This window comes from Chiroxiphia lanceolata, chromosome 6 (assembly GCF_009829145.1).
Source record: "Chiroxiphia lanceolata isolate bChiLan1 chromosome 6, bChiLan1.pri, whole genome shotgun sequence".
Lineage (NCBI taxonomy): Eukaryota > Metazoa > Chordata > Aves > Passeriformes > Pipridae > Chiroxiphia > Chiroxiphia lanceolata.
This window is the reverse complement of record NC_045642.1, coordinates 40,356,668-40,375,020: the sequence shown is the minus strand read 5'-3', so window position 1 is coordinate 40,375,020 and position 18,353 is coordinate 40,356,668. Positions and strand designations below refer to the sequence as shown.

Sequence of the window (18,353 nt, the reverse complement as noted above, 5' to 3'; positions counted from 1 at the left end):
CATGAGAACATACATTTAAGTCTTTATAGGAACCATGTGTTTGATAGAAGGTACCTTTCTATCAAACAGTAGGGGATGGATGCATCCATGGATTATTATCGATGCTATACTGTTGGATGAGATCTGTTGATATAGGTGAGTTGCCTTCACTCAGAAGTCAAAGATATGTTCTGATACTGAAGTTTCTGGTCCTTTCTGCTAAAAATCTATTTACTAAATTTTTTTATGAGGTAATCATATTACCCTCTGCTGCACATATTGTTCAATTTGATTCTATTAGAACCTTGCACTGGGCAAAAGCATTCTTTCCATTTCCTACCTGTGTTTTGGTGCTTATTTGCCTAAATTTCTGTTGCAACTCACTCAGACTCAACTCCATTTCAACTGGGAAAAAAAGCTAATTCCTTCATATCTGATAATTCTTGTAGTCTCAAGAGGAGGGGAAGTGAATGAGAACAGTGATATGTTACCCATGGTCCTTTTCTTAAAAATCATAACTAGTGAAATGAAATAACATAATCCAACGAAAAGATAAACATTTTTGTCAACTATCAAATGCTCCAGCAATTTTCCACAGTGTAATCTAACACAAAAGGTGTATTTCTTTCTTCTTACCTGTGCAAGACAAAATAAATCATCTTGATCAACAAAGATTGTTGTGTACGAAAAATCTTCCTGATAAACCCAGACAGCAAACACTTCTCTATGTCCCTATCTTACAGTTAGAATTTTAGCCAATGCTTTTGTTATTATTTGTTCAAAGCATATCTTCTACTTTTTTCACTGCACCTATTACACATTTCTCCATTTGAACACCTGTTGAACTAAACTTGTCAGGATATTTTAATTATGCAATCTGTATTCTGTCAATGGCAAACACTTGGACGGAATTTCTTACACTTTTCAACATACCCAGTAGATAATTTAAGAACTCAGTGTACAGAAATATTTGCCAACTGAAATGTTAGTAAGACAAGTTCAATTAAGTGATCTTGACCAACTTTTAGCAAAGAATCACAATTTTCATCATCAGTTTATCACTTCAAAATACCACTTTAAATGCTATTTCTTGGAAATTTTTATTGACTCATTCATTCACACAGTCTGTAATACATGCCTGACTTGCACAATACTTCAGCCAATAGTTCCATTAATGCTTGAATACTTTCTTTTCATGGGTAACACAATGAATGCCAAATTTGTCTCCAGCTTTTAAGAAAATTTGGTATTGCAGGGAAAATCCTGGTCCATTGAAGCCAACAGAAGTTCACTGTTGACTTCAATGGGATTAACATTTCCCTGTATTTGTATACATGCATTCCCTCTATTTAGTGACGAGTATTCCAATTATATGTGTGCTATACCCAAGGATAAGTCTAAGAGAAACGTCTTTGAATTTGTGTTTGTTGACTGATACTATAAATGTAGATATTTAGACAAGCATTGTGCAGAATCCTCTCCAATTCTGTAATGATAAAATGGTGAGATATTTGTGCAGGGCATTTACTTTTAAACTGACCAACATATGGGGGTTTCATCGGAGGGAAGGAAAAAAAAATGTCTGCGCAAAAAATTTTGCAAATCATCTGAAGAATATTAAGACAATTCTTCAAATAACCACCAGTTTTAGAATAATGACACTTTTTTGGGGAAGGGGTGCAGGGCTATTAAACTCATACAAAAACAGGGAAACCCATCCCTTTCTTTCGAAGGCTGCTGGATTGGCAGCCCTATTGCGTAAGCATACTGCTGTGGATTGTAGCTGTTGTATGAAACTCCACAAAATGCTTTTGATCCATTTTATCTTGCAACTTAGCAAAGAAATGTTGCAATAAGAAACACCAACAAAGATCTGAAAAACTTAAGCTCTGGATTACCATATTGTGTTGTCCTGCCATTCAATGTGTCAGACAAAGGCAGTGGTGTTCAAAGTAGAAAAAGAAAAAAGAAACTGGTCACAGAAAGTGCAGAGAACAGAGTAAATAATATTCCTCCACATCCCTACTCTTTCATAGATTTGTTGTTAAAGAGTTGCAGCAATTAGGCTTTTGTTAATTACCAGCTGCTGAAACAGATGTGTTGACTATCCTTATTAGCCAACAGCTGGGACAGGAGAACAATTGATGCTCTCTAAAATCAACAGCCAGCTGCTTTGCGGTAATTATCTCCTATGGATAATACAGGTGATAAAGGCAGCAGTTATGAGTTTCAATAACCAAGGTACTGTTATTGAATATCACTGGAATTTATGGTTGATTTTAGAAAATGAGTAGAACAGTAAGTTGCTACGTCTCCTTCCTATCTGCATTGTGTCAAGGTCACGCAATATGCAAATAATAGGGGAAACACAACCAGAAAAAAACACCCCACAACTTTTATAATTTTTTTAAATCCTCTTTATTTTTTATGTCTTGCTGATCTTTAAGAAATGTTTTCTCTTTCAGGTGACTATGATTAGTTGTCATTCATCATTCACTCGGTTTTCAATATGCTTCTCCTTGTATTCAATTTTACCATAAATATTTTGGAATGTGCAGGTGGCTATTCCTACCTGTTGGGAAATTTTATTATACAATGTATAATAAAGAAATTATTAAAGAGGGGGACCATCCCTCTAGAGAGTTAGATTCTAGTCTCAGGTGCATAATGAATTCTTAAGGAAATTCACTTTACTACTTGGAATTAAGTTTCTCTACTGCTAAAATGGGGGAACTATGTTTATCTTCATCAATCACTTTATGATTGATGACTTTAACATACTATTTAAATGCAAAGTAATGCTTGCATAATACTGTAACAGTAAAAAAACCCACACACTTTTCTAGTATTGATATACGTCAAAGGTTATAAAATGAATAGTTCTTTAAGAAGCACAGGCATGGGATTCACAAGCGTAAGTCCTAGTATCTAAATGGATATAATATCTAAATGGAATATACCAACATAGGTAGTAAGACAGTTTGTACTTACTTTTCTCGTGCTTTGATTTATATTTTCTCGTCTCCATACCCTACTAAATGCATTAAAAAAAAGCAAAGCAGAGATCTTAAACCATTTCTATTAGCTGCTCAGTTCATCTCAAGCCAACAAAAGACATGTCTACAAGAATATACAATCATGTCTATTCACTAATTAGTCTGCACTTAAAGACACTGCCTTACTGAAAGCAAGGATTAAGGCTGGTTGAATACTTTCCCTTTCATAGACCTCCCTTATGTCTCTGTTGGGTCATCATAAGCAGCTTGTTCTCTGAGCTTTAAGTAAGGAAGCTTGACAATCAGTTCTGGGCTCATCAGTAGGCACTGGGGCAATTAACAGGAGCTACCAACATTCTAAGGGACATGTGAAGAAATCAACTAGCCAAAAAGTTTCAATAACAGGACTGGGTAAAAATATACATGGTAGCTATGTTTTAAGAAAGATATACTGCAGGATGCATTATTTTTTGTTTTGAAATAAAGCAAAACAATGTACTTCTCTGTTTCCACTTTAGACTCAAAAGAAAAAAACCATGTCATTATAGAAAGAATATTGACATGGATCCTTGTACACACATCATTCTATCTATTAACAGGAATCCACTACACACTATGAAAAAAACAGAGTACTTGAGCCTACTTTGCAGTTTTCTACTTTTGGAAGAATGCTAGAAACGATGAGAAAACGAAAAGAGAAGGAATGGCTTTAAGCAACGGCTTTTCGTTTGCTTTTCATTCTCTCCTTATTTCTCCAGCTGCTTCTCTCTACCCTTGCAGTGCTTTCAGGCCATTACAGTGGGTTTATCCCCAGAAGGCAAAACTTGGCTCTTTGCCTTTTGTTTGTCATCCATGAATGAGTCAGCGGGGGGGGGGGGGGGGGTGGGGGGGGGATTGGGGACAGGGGGAAAGTGGTTTAGTTTTGGTCTCACTCTGCTTTAGCCTACCAATGCAAAGTTAACATTTAGACTGTGCCAGTGAGGAGCAATGGACAGTACAGGGCTATTCTGTCTTAGGGAGAGATCTGAAGAAAGGTTTCTATCCAACGTAGACAGATACTAACTAAATCTAGGATGGAATTGGGAAATTTTCAGAGCTGGTGTTCTGCATGGATTTCCATAGCAGAAACTATCCCAAAGCAAGCAGGAACTTGAAGTCTTGAAGAAGAAAACAATGGTAAATGTTGTTTCACCTTGGTCAAGACATACCGTAGGAAAATTTCAAACTGCATGTATGCAGCAAGAGCCTCTGCTGCCCAAATCCTACAGTTGGCATGGCCAGTTCAGGCCTGTGAACTGGTCACAACTGGAAGTGTATCTCTGCAGCATTAACCACCAGCCTCTAAGAGCAGAAAAGCACACGAGGGCGTGTACTGCGTGGCCACTGGCATGCTGACAGGCAGCTGAAAGCACCTGGACTTTGGTCCCATGTCTTGCAACAGTCACAGACTGGTAACACATAGCTCTGACAGACTCACCACTTAAATGGAGTAACACCTCCAAGCTGAAAAACAGACCTAAGAAGATCTGAATTAACAAGTGAATCAAACACATTCTGTCTGCTGAGCTCCTTGTGAACCTCCTCTGCACCAACAGCAAATCTGTTCCAGTGAACTTAATCCAATATACACCAATGTCTTGGTACCTACCTGGCTGACAAAAACCTACCATACATAAACTGGAGCCAAAGCACAGTGCGTTTCCCTTTGTAATTTTTTTCAAATAAAACATTTAGGGACAGCACAGGCCAGTTGCCCAAGAATGTAAAGTTGAAGACTGCTGTCCAAAACAAAACTTTTCTATTATCTCATAAAATCTTTGTAAATGTGACAATCAAGCCCTCGAGAAAATTCACCTGGCAACAGCTGCATTGAAACAAAGTTACTGCAGTAACAAGTAACGTCACAGTGTTAATAATTGACATGGAAAGAATGAAAAGGTGAGCAAGGGATAAAGAGGACAAAGGAAAGATTTCAGTATAAACTTCTGCTGGTAAGTAATCAATCAAAATTAAGATTGAAAGAGTTGGTATGAATGTTATATTGAAAACTTAAGCGAGTCTGATATCTTGAACTGCTGAATGGGGCTTGTAAAACTCCATTTTCTGCAGCCTGATTTGCAAAATTTGACAAACAAATCCCCTGCTGATTTGAATCGACTTTCATTCAATTCCCCCCAGAAACTAAAGCAAACGCAGGAACAGTGGCTTCTCATGTTTGCTGTATGCAGGAAAAGAGTCATGCAATTCCTGGTTCTGCAGGTTAAGGCACGAATTAGAAACGCAGTGGTAATGAATGAGTTTCCTGATTTACATAATCTAACAAAAGACCACTCCCCTCGGAGGGAGGAACTGCATCCTCGAGACACTGTTTAGAATAAACTGTTTCAGATGACTAAATTATCAACAGCCTTGAGTGAAAATGGACTGCTATCTTAATATCCACCGCTACTACTGCTAGAGGTCAAAGCAGTAGGAAAAAGGGTTGAGACTACAAGCTAAATATTAAGAAATCAAGACTTTTTCCCCTCAAATCCCATTTTTTTCTGTATTCCATAATGAAGTCTATAATGACCAAATTTGGATTTTTATACTGAAGCCTACAAACTATCACTGTTTCATTTATACCAGTATTGCTTTGCTCTTTGGCCCAGAATCCCGCAGCTGGTAAAATTTGTTTTCTACATAAGAAATACCCTAAGTTTAGTTGAAGTATCAGAGTTAACAAAATAAATAACTCATTACTAAAATCATATAGTTCAAAAGAGTGGACTCACAAAATTGAGGAATTTTCAAGTTCAGACCCAAAAGATACTGTTTTTCAGTGAAGCTGGTGGACAGTCTCAGTTCATGATCTATGAAGATACACTGAAGTCCCACCATTTCTCAAAGATAGAAATCCAGTTGTGCTGCACTTCTTGAGGGAAAAGAAAGTGCTAATTCATACCAGCTCTTAGGGACATATCAGCAGTTGCTGAATGAAGACGCCATCAATAGGACATGTTTGTGTTTTTTTTAAATATCAAATAAAATCTCTAGAAAAGAGTTAGTGATAATTTATAAAATGTAAACAATTAACAATGAGCTGCAACTATCAAAATTATGTCATAGGAATATTTGCAATTCACTGGACTGAAATACTCAGAATTCAAAGCTGTTTCCACCGATGTCAATGTAAGTTGTCACAGTAAGGTCAGAAGGGGTGAGAGGTTTCTTTCTGGTCTAGTCACTAATAAGTTGTTACTGCTGGCAAGAATTAATAAACTTCTTGTTTCCTACAAAGATTAATTAATTTTTCAGGCTTCAAGAAAATGATACTTCTACAGTCAAAGAAGCATTATTTAATACTCAGACTGTCTGCTGAGGCCTCACAGTGTGACACAAATTTAAAATACAATGTATTATAAAACTTAGCTTCCTTTTTATTTTACTGCACTGTGGTATTCTGAAAAATTCTGAGAACTTTATCCAGCATCTAGGTGGTACATAGCTTTCCACAAAATGTCTCATTTTTAACATCAACTACACTGCAGATAGAATGCCAGTTTCTCTGAAAACAAGTCCTTTTATACAAAACAAAATTCATCTCTCTCTTAGATAAACTGCTAGGTCAGAGTCTGTAATCAACAATGGCTTTTCAACTCTAGGTAACTACTCCTATGACTACTCCTATGACAGAGTTACTAGCTAATCTCTTTGCTTGTCCTACTGTCTTCAAAAATCTTTATTTTATAGATATATTATTTTTGTAACCCTCCTTATATTATATTTTGGAGAACTATGGTAAGGAGTGTTTGCTTTCTAGAAGCTATAAATATCATCATCATTTTTGTAATTAGAGCATTTAGGTTGAAATACTTGTTGCTACAAACACTGAAGCTAACTGCTGGTATCTACAATAAACTCCACAGTAAAGAGCCCACAGTAAGTAAATACTGATTGACAAATTCAAAGTATATTTGATAATGAAAGTATCTTGCTATTTCATTATTATTCCACTGAACCAAATTATTACAGTAACAAAATTATTACAGTAACTTTCCAAAAGTTTGTAAAAAATACAATAATTTACACTAGCCATTCATAATCTTTCCTTCAGTATAATTTCACAGTTATTATGCCACAGGAAGAAAGTAAGTGACACTTCAAAGGAACAAAGATTAAATCAAGAATATTGATTAGAAAAATCTATGCTGACATGCATTTTAGGAATTTAATTTTATGAAGAACATTTTGTTAAGAAGGTAAGTAACAGCTTAATACTTTTACTGACTAGAAATGGAAGGACAATGCCAGGGAATCTGTCTCAAGTTAGCCTAATCTCCTAAACATGTATCTAAAAAAGTAGATAACATTAGCAACTGATTGAGGGAAAAAAGGAACATATCCCTTGATTTCCAGGGAACACATCTTCACCTTCTTTCATTATAAAGAATAAAGAACAGAAGTCATATAACTTCTCACTCTCAATGCCTTACCAAGCTTCTAACACAAGCCCATTCCATACCCACACCTTGAGCAGTTCTTGGCTCGTTCGAAGTGGAAGGAACCGTTCTTCACCAAATCAAGTCAACTCCTTATCACTGCCATACGTAGAACATACTTTTACAGAGATGATCTGGGACCCTGATCCAAATTCAGTAGCTCAGTTCAAATGCAATGTTAACACATCTGAGGTTTGATTTAGGATTTATTTTCAAGTATCGTAAGTAGAGGAGACACACAGTATTATGTACAGCTAGATCTTAATACTGTATATATATGGATGTATAGGGCCACACACACCTAGACACATCCATAAGTGCACCTTTCAACACAGACCTATGTATATAATTATACACACAAATACCACACACAGTGAAATCACACCATTTATCTCCCCTACCTTCAGCCACCTCAAGTTTAAGTGAATCAGGAACTTCCAAAGAACATTTCACCTATCTTCTGCATTTATCTTCAGAGAAGATAAACTACCTTTTGGTGACGCATCCTTCTCTTTGTATTGACTACAAGTGGAGCCCTGACAAGTGGCAGCTAAATCTGGGTAAGTGAACCCCTTCCTTGGCAGGACATTAATAAGGTCATGAAGACAAGTACAGAAATATTAAGAAATGCCACATGTAAGGTTACCAGAGCATACACATTATGATGCTACTTTTAACTGGATTATCATGTTTTTCCAGATACCTTTCCAATTGTTGCATGGAGTGGACCTATACCCGGCCATGAATCATCCCTGCCCAGTGAAAGAGTTGTTGGCTGTCTATTCCTGGTTTTTTTTTGTTGCAGCCATTGGAATGGGACTGCAGTAAGACAGCAAATATGCTTCATCTTTAATGTAGCTGAATGCTGCTCAGCTGTCATGGAATGTATCTGTCCTTTGGCCACAGCACTCAGCATGAATTAACTGAAAGTTTTCAGAGGGATTGATAGTATGTTACCCATTTTCTGACTGTGCAAGACAAATCCCTTGTGTCTAATCTGCCAAAGCACCCTGCACTCAGAGCTGCAACTGGAGTCAATGGGAGACAGAACATAAATGCTATATAATGCCTTCACAGCAGACCTTAGATGAAATTACCCAAGGCTTCAACCACACTGAAAACAATTAAGAGGAAAATTAAAATATTAGTGGCTATCCACAGTTATCACAAGTGAGAAAGTTTATTTCCAGCATTTTCTGCCTGTCATCTGTGACTGAAAAAACAGGCTGATTTCAATCTGTGAAACAGCACATCAGTGAAAGAAGGGACTGTATGAACAGGACAGCCTACACCACACAAGTAGGAGGCTAATCTTCTCAGTTGGAAACTAGCTGGAGCAGCCAGGATATTAAATCAGCAACACAAGGGGAGATTATTTGGAAGGCAAATGAGGTACATGCTCAAATTCAGCACCTAACAAGCAAGCTGAACCAATGCGGCAAAGAATATAATGAAAAGAATCTCTTCAGTTGCTTATGTATTGATCCTAGGAATCTGGGTAAGCAGCAAGAGGAAATTCATTGATGGGAATAAATTTTATATGACCAACATTACTAGAATATGGTGGACAACTGGTATGTTAAAATCTCTGATTAACAGGAAGGATAAGAGAGACAGAATGGGAACAGGATGCCTCAACAGCACCCCTCACTCCCCCCGTGCCATTATTCCTTTTAGAGTGATCAGTAACAAGACCACAGCTCTTGAACACGTAGAGGTCAATATGCTAACTCAAATAACTTAAGAAAGACTTACTTGGTCAGCTAACTAGGGCACAGAACAAGTTTTTCTTCAGCATGCATTTATAATCTTGGAAAAGAAAAAAATTATGCTATAGGAGACCAGTCTAGGACACATATTCTGTGAGTCCTTTGTACAATTATAAACTGATATTACACATCGTCAATAGCCATATATTATTTATGAGCATGGGGTAAACAATCTCATTATAACACAAGAGATGTTAATTACTATACTGGAGATTGATAAATAGTTGGAGGATAATAAACCAATTGAATTCCACATGGGAAAAAACAACCAGAATCTTTATATGCATAGAAATACTTTAACAAGTATTCAAAGCACATCAAAACTGGGAGAAAAAAAGGATAGAAGAATATGACAGAAAACTGGGGAGTCCTTTGAGGGTGGCTATAAAAAAGAATGACCTCACAACCAAGTGGATGTAGACCTTTTTAATGTAGAAAGTAAATAAAATAAACCTATGACAAAATGTCACAGAAGTACAGCAGAAAAAAAAAGCAAAAATAAATTCTTAAAAGTAGAAGTTCTGAAATTATGCCGATTGATAGGAGTAGCCAAAAGAATCAATGAAAAATGTATCACTGACAGGACTACAGATAGTAAGGATTTCTCATTATGAGAGGAACAGTAAATGCATAAGTCCACTCCAAGTCTGGAGCATCTATACCAGAAACTGCAATGCAAAAAAACCTCAAATGGGAGTGTTCAGTACATAAGAAGTCTGTATTTGGAAAAAATGCTATAGTTATAGCTTATGTAGAATTAATAAACACTTTCATTTTATAAGAAATCAAGGAGGAATAAGTTTTATGTTTACAGATTCAGACGATTTTCACTTTAGGTGTTGCAGGGTTGCTAAAATACCAGGACATTCCCAGACTGGAAGAGCACATAATGATGTGTCAAGATTAAAAAAAAAAAATTAAAACCCCTACTAGTGGTACTAGAACTGGGCCGTATAAGTGAAAACACTAGATTCAATTAATACAGATTTTAATGAAAGACTATAATTATTACCAGTCAACACGTTTTTAGTAAAATGGGTCTTGCACACAATCTGATTTCCTTCTTGGATGAGATTAGAAGGGGATGTTGTACAATGATTATTTAGGCTTTCACTTGTCAGATGTAACATTGATTAAAAAAAATTACTATGTACCATCAAGAAAAAACTTAAGTGTGTTCTGAATGGGCTGAAAGTTTAAAAACCACAAATCTCTCCATGTTCCAAGAGGCAATTGTCACTGAGTAATACTAGAATACCAGCAAGGTTGAACGGGTATCAGTACTAGCATACTCTTACTCAACGTATCCTTCAATTATTTGGAACCAGGTAGACCCAGCTAGTAATGTTCATGAACAACAAAGTAAGTAAATAATGATGACAAAACAATGTTCTGGGTCACTTGGTGGGGTATTCAAATCAAGGGTATTTTAATAAAGCCAAATGCAAAGCTCAGTCTAAGAACAGTGAATACAGGCTACACTTAAAGGAAGAGCAACTATATTCTAAAAACACTGACTGTGACAAAGATCTGAGACTTCAATACAAGATAACATTATAATGCAATTTATGCAATTTTCCCAGTGGAAAAACTGGGAAAATGCAACTTTTTTTGGTGTATACACAATAAAATAATATTTCCATGAAGCAACTAAGATGATTTTACTTTACATATGACACTGAGAAACAAAGATATAAAAACGCATATGTATGTGTGTCCATATGTGAAAACAAAAGGATGTTAAAAAGCCAGAGAAGATGTGGAAAAGAGCCATACTGATAACACAGGCACTAGAGAACAAGGTATGTAGTGAAAGAGCTTATTCTGTTCAGACTATAAAAACCCCTGAGGACATGTGCTAATTTTGAACAAGTACCAAGAATGGAACAGTTTTATGTTGCTACTGATTCTCATTGTCCCTCGATAAATGGACAGAAAATACAGCATGTGAAGGAATTTTTAATCTAGTTGAGCAAGGGCAACATGAATCACTAGAACAAATGATCAAAGGGAAATGGTGGTTTCTCCACCCCTTGGAATTTTTACATTAGACATAGATACCTTTCTGGAAAACAGGTTTAATAAACCCATAAATTTCTGGGCTCAATACAGGAACAACTGGTGAAATCAATGATCTTTGATATTCAGAAGACCAAGTAAATTGCATAAAAATATCTTCTGGACTTGGTCTTAAATGTTAGGAATTTATGAATGATAAATATTCTAAATTGTAAATCTTGTGTGTCTCATTTAAGCATGCAAAATTTGTGGGTGCTTAATTTTTTCATGCCTTGGTTTTCCCATGAAGCATGAAGAAAACACTTCTGCAAGAATACATTAAATCACTGTTTATTAAACCTTTGGTTTCTATAACATTGAATACTAGAGAAAATCCCCATGATGGTTGCTCAAAATTCTGTTTTCAGGAAAAAGTTTGAACAGTATCCAGTAAACAAGGGATTGGCACACATAATGAACAAAGATAAAATAATATATTGATTGGCTGTTCTCTGGATACTGTGTGGAGCAGGAATGCTGTGAAATAAAGCACACATGATCCTGTAATGAAAAATGTTAACATACTGTTTCAGGGGAAAGGGGAGTAAATGAAGACACTTGCTTCAGAAATGCCAGAACTGAGGTTAACTCTTGATTAACTGGCTACTTCAGTGTAGCATTTTGCTTGTCTACCAAGTAACACTGTACAAGTGCACAAATACACAATACACATAATTATTGTCTAAATAACCTGCCTTCCTGAAAGGAAAGAAAATGTTCTGATGAATAGCTTCGCTGAAAGCAAGGCCATTTGCTTGCCCTATCATGCACTCCTTAAATCCCCTGCAATTTGTCAGCTTTGAACGCAATACTTTTCCAGAGGCTACCAATGAGCTTTTCACATCTTGCTCATGTCATCCATTTTCCATTTGATTAGTGGAGACCTGAAGTAATCTTTCTGCTTCATAGAACAGCTAAAACCAACATACAGGAAAATACCAGTATCTTAGGTACAGCTCTTAGCATGGGACAAAGGTCTTTGGGGAATGCCCAGGCTCTTGGTGGCCCAATGAAGTGGTTGAGACAGATGAGGAAGAAATAAACATCCAGGCTGAGAAAAGGAAGGATGAGTTAGGAAAACAACGAAGGAAGACAAAAGAAAAAAATTTTGAGAATGGGGAATAAAGGAAAGCTACATGATGTTGAACAGGTATGATGTAAGATGTGAGAAGAGAGAAGTAGTAACTTGTGGAAACATGGAAGAGAAGAATGCAGAGCTCAATGTACTTTTCAGAGGTAGGTAAAAAGATGGACAGAGTAGAACATAATATAAGAATAAAAATAATGGTAAATATTTTTTCATATCTCATTTTCTTTTGTGTGACAAAATATATGTGATTTATTTTTATATTTGGCTTTTTTGAACATTTCTGTTTTGACGTACTTGCTTAAACAACGTGTATCTAAAAAGTTTTAATACTAAAATATCAAATGGATTATTCTTCTAAAGACAAGTAAGTGAAATTATTCTAAGATTTGAAAATAAGACTCACTTTTCTGACTTTGTTATAATTTTCTGAAAATATTTTTAAAATATTTTTTTCTAAGTCAGAAATGCGACTGAATAAATGTTTGACCACAAAAGTGAATTAGTCTAAAACTATGAAAGGTGGTTTTGGTGCCAATATCTTGTCAACATCAACTTAATTCAAGTCCCACCTCTTTTAATCTGCCCTATTTCCCCCCAAAACTGCCAGGGATTAGTTAGTGGTTCTGACATTAGAAACTAATGAAAGGTGTAGACTTCGATTTGATAAGTTAAAACCCTTCGAGGCTTAATGTCATCACTTTAAACATAACATAAAAAGAGTAATGGAGAGAAATGATTGAAGCTCTTCACCATGGTTGTACTAGCCTTGATGGATTTAAAATTTGCAGTTCTGTACTGGATGCATATTTTGATATATAAAACAAAAAAAAAGAATAAAAAAGTTTATACTGACATTAAAATGTTTCTAAATCCATGGACAAAAGATCTCTGTAAAAATAGTGTAAAAATCAAGTAATTTATTCGGCACCAGCCACACTAATAAAGCTCTGTCTGATACTTTACTTCTCTCTCTCTCTATCTCTTGCTTTCCTCCTACAACCTTTCCTCATAATAACGACCTCATATTCCTTCCAATGTCCACATAAAATTAATGGATTTCCCCTATACCCTTTATATCTTTCTACTAAAATACTTCCAGCTCACTTTACTCAACTTTTTTGGTCCATCATTTGGACAGTAGTGGTACCCTGCTGCACAGCTGCTCCCTTCTAAACAATAATGGCTACTGATAAAGTTATCCTCAATTTCCCCTTCAATGGGATATTAGGACTTCCACAAAAACTGGCAGCTGAGTAGAAGAGAGAAACCCTGTTATGGATCCAACCATTATTCTTCTGCCAGATATGACTGGAAGTATCTAAAAATCAGAAGGTGAAAAGAAAGACTGCACAATCATATATCCCTTATTTTCTTAGGGAAATGTGGCTAAAAAACCCTGCTTGCTAGATATTTCAAACAAAATCCTTTTTTTTTCCATATTAAAAGTACATTAAAATTAAAGCACACGTCTCATGCAGTGTTCTCTTGAGAAATCATTTCTATCCAGAAGAGAGTGTGATCTAAAGACCACAGAGGGCTTCCAGTCACATTGGTACACAGAAAAAAAACAGAACAATGAAAGGTCATCAAGAAGATGAAGATAAGCCTTATATTTGCAAACCAGGACATTCTTAAGCAGTTTTTTTCCATGGACTGTACATACGATTGCTACAAACAGAGGCATAAGAGTATACATGAAGCTCTCCAACTCTTCTCATTCTTGTTGAGAGTCTCTGACTGAAAAAGGAAAAAGGCAGATGAATTTTTGAGTTTTTACAGTGAGTGGAAGACTCACAGTTTCGGTAAGTTAAGTATATATACCAGTAAAGACTGTGCAGGCAGCAACTTCCCTGAGGCGATCAGAAGTAGTAGCTGATGTATCAGGTGGTTAAGAAAACAACTTTCCCAAATCAAGCACTGAATGGAGAAACCAATCCACTGCATGATGTTTACAAATAAGAACTCTTTGCAAATCTCAGATATTGACATATTTTAGAAGCAAGTCAAATAAACTGTTTGGCTTCCTTCCAACTGCACCTTGATTAAGACCAGGTGAAAAAACACCATGTGGTCCACGTAGAAACAGATGCACTGCTGTCTGACACTTGCACACTCCTCTGAGGATGTGATATTCCCTGGAAACACAGTAAGATGTGCTGCTGAGGCTGAGGAAATTATATCCTACCTCTAAGATGTTTCCTTACCCCTGGATCAGAAAGATGTAAAGCGACTAAAAGCAAGATGGTTCAAGCAATCTTGCCAGCACACAGGCCTTTAGAAAATGGATGAGATTTCAGTTGGAGCAAGATATACAAGATCAGTGTTATCAAAGTCACTATTGAGTAGGATGAAAGAAAAAAACAAAGCTGCAGAGACTCTAACTTCTGTATTTTTCCCTTTTTGGCTGAGATAGAATATTTCTTTCAATACAGATGTGATTCTAGTATGGGAACAGGAAAAGTCCAAAGGCTGGTAAATTTAGGAAGGATCCCAAAAACCTGCTTTGCAGACTTGCTACAAATGGCCACACAAGCCCTTTTTGAGCATCTATATGAAAGTATTCCCAGGTGAGATGCTAGGTATCATGTGTTGGATTTAGTACCATCTGCGGCTGGTCTGAGCAACTACGCAACTGTACCCATTTATGTGCAAATCCCTCACGGGACAATTGGTCTACTGCTCATATATTTATGCCTTTTCTTAGACATTTGCCTGATTTTGTCTTACATCTGTAATGAATGTGGTATTTCACAGATACTTTAATGGACACAAGCATAAACTGAATAAATATATTTCATAAGGGCAGACAATTAGATTTTTAGAGGTGCTGAAGCAGCTCAAGACAGGTACTTAATGGCATTCCAAAATCTGTAGGTGGATTAGATACCTAAAAATCACTGAAAGTCTTGAGAGGTAGGTATCCAAACCACTCAGACATATTTTGAACATTTGTTCCCTATTTACCTCCTTCTTATCAATATTGCAGTGTTGCCTTCAGAAAAACAGTTATACACAGAAAGCCTTCTCCTTTCACATATTGACATTATCTAGCTTTCTTTAAGACACATCTATACACATCTACACCTGGTAATTTAATAAACGTGACAACTTCCTTATCTTTCAGAAGTATCATTTAATTACCTTGGGGACACCCTGGAACAAATTCTGTGAACTCTTTATATCTCTTGTGCTCCTCATTTCTCAGCCAAGGTACTGGCTTACGTCCTTGCTTGCTGATATGAAAGAGTACTACTCCTCTACGGATTTTGGTGATACAACTGTGGAGATTCTCAGGTGAGGATTTAGCTCACAAACTCTTCTCCATGTTCAAAGCAGATTCAGATAAATATCCTCCTGATTTTCTAGTAGAGTCACTGAAAAAAGGGAATGCTAAACCCCCCTATTTTTTGAGCACATTTCCTTGCAGTCAGTTGAGAGCATGCTGTGTGCTCTGCAGGAGGCAGCTTTGTCAGAGCATGCACTTGTACTGCTGCTCCTGCCCCTTGTGAAAGCCGTGGAAAGGTGGTTGCTTGCTGTGTATTGCCAAAAAAGATCATTCTGGTACAATTTCTCAGTTTATTAGTCCTGATCTGAAAGGGATTTGGCATGTTCTCAGTATGCTTTGCCAAATCATCGTGTTAGACCAACGCATATTAAAGGAACTGTGCTCCAGTTAGGCTATATGTCTTGGTTAAGGGGTTTCATATTGTTGATCCCCACCCACTGATTTTGAAACAATTAAACTCACAAGTCTAAAAAGAAATCAGTCTAAGGGAGAAATCAACTGTACTCCTGTATCAGCACTGTGTTTTCTTTTGCCTTTTTCCCCTACTTTCAGAAAACAAACCCGACCTATACTGAGGGATCCACAAGGAAAAACATAATTATGAAGCAGACGTTATTTCTATAAACATGAATGCCACACATGTCACCTGAAGTAGAAGGTGAAAGAAATACTGCATCAATTAAAAAATATCAAAAAAAGCAGCTGAGTTTTTCTTAAAAAGCCAAAGAAGTCTGTAAAACATGAACAAATTTTAAAGGTAATAATAAATAAAAAAAATATGTTTCTCATCAAATGAATATCTTAAATTCTGATGCACAAATGATTTTCAAATTTCTAAGCAGGCATTGAAATAATGTGATATCTCAGTTTGTCTTTATGTGAGAAATTAACATTGCAGAAGGTTAATACCTATCAAACGCTAGGATTTTACAAAGCAAAACTCTACTCAGAAAAGAGTTGTAAGAAGAGTTTCTTCTTTTTTCAGGGAGGGTGGTACAGGAAGGACTGTGCCTGAGGGGTTTTTTTGTTTTGTTTTGCTTTGTTTTCCTTTTTTTGTTTGACTGTTTACTTTTAAATTGCAGTATAGGTACGCATATTTCCAAATATTGGAATGAAATATCACTTTGCAACAAAAATAATAACAAAAAATTTTGTTATTATTATTTACCACTAAAAGAACCCACAAACCAATGTTTTATTTTTGCTAAAAAATAAAGTAGCAAAGATAACTATTTAGCTTAATAGATTAGTAAAAAAATACAGGCACTATCTGATAGACTATAAAAGTCTGGAAAAGTTCAAAATGTTTTCAGCTAGGCACAAAAATGCTGTTAATGATTAGCTGCATAACAAGAGATTTATCTCTGTCTTTTTTCCTTTCTTTTTTTTTTGTGTGTGTGTGTGTGTTGCAAAGGCAACAGAGCCACACTGCAGGTCTGTCTGTGCCATTCTTAGGCCACTTTCAGGCTGATTGAGAAAAGCTGGAAAGTAAACACAGGTGTTTTAAAACTGGAGCCGCTGTCATGGACAACCACAAACACCCTTAACTCTGATGTGGCAACGCCTCTTTCCCGCCCTCTCTTTTTTAAAGCATTGCCCAAAAAGAACATGTCAAATGTTTCACCTTTCACCACCTCAAAATAACTTGGAGCTTATGGCATTGTTTGGCAAGTCTCAAGCAAAGAGATCGTTTTTTCATTCCTTTTCAGATGTAGTCAACTCGAAATCAGTCACATAAAATAAAGAGCCATTCTATTTCTAATTATCTTATTTTCGGTGTCCATTGATTTACCTGCAAGCACCACATTTTAAGTTGAACACTTCTTTCCTTCAAATATAATCAGGCTCCTTGTTTTCATGATTCAGGTTCAACTAAAAAGACAGTGAGGGGATTTTGCAATAACGAAGCAAGAGATTTAATCCAGTTGGTAAAAGGATAAATAAAAAAAATAACAATAACAAAAGAAGCACGACAAATCCCCCAACCAAAAGAATAAACCTTGTTTTTTTGTACAAGAATATGTACAAAACTGAAAAAGTACTTGCTTGTAAATTAGCTGTTCCAGGAAAGAGCACATCCTGTTCAACTACCATAAATACTTCCTAGCTAGAGAAAAAGCATGGAAAGCAAAAGCAGAACATATCCACAGAAGTTATCTAGTCACTGTTCACTTATGTAGTTGGTGGGTGTGGGGGGAAAAAAAAGTAATATATTAACAAAAATGAAGCAGCTACTGACAATTACAATTTAGTTCTGAAAAACTGGTAAATTAAACAGAGATGGTTACACTTGGACAGAAAGTAACAGCCCCAGCAACACTCCTCACCCCAAAATGCAGAACTGGTTCATAATCTAAATATAAAAATTTAGATCCAATATAAAAATTTTGTACTGAAAGCAGCATGACCCTCAAATCTATACCAACAGCGAGTGTATTGCAAACATTCAACATTGCTGAAAATGTAACATATGCCAAAATCGAGTCTTACACATTGTAAAGGATGATTTTTCTTGTCAGTCTCAGCCTTCAGATTCCAGAACGATTTTCTTTTTGACGTAGACGCTTACACATCCCAGTTTCAAAAACCAGACACCAGACTTACTGTGTGTCCTGTGCTTCAACTTAAACAAACACAAATGACTTCATAAGACAGACAGTGCTCATGCATACATTTATTTATGTTAGGACACAA

General features: G+C 36.2%; 1 protein-coding gene and 1 long non-coding RNA gene across 2 annotated transcripts in view; one reads left to right on the top strand and one right to left on the bottom strand.

Moving 5' to 3' along the window:
- MIPOL1 (mirror-image polydactyly 1) overlaps positions 1-18,353 on the bottom strand; it is a 185,917-nt gene that overhangs the window by 62,818 nt on the left and 104,746 nt on the right.
- Positions 4,900-10,719, top strand: LOC116787875. The gene is made up of 4 exons (XR_004357478.1): positions 4,900-4,966; positions 6,814-6,896; positions 7,864-8,016; positions 8,156-10,719. It is a non-coding gene; the product is annotated as an uncharacterized LOC116787875 (long non-coding RNA).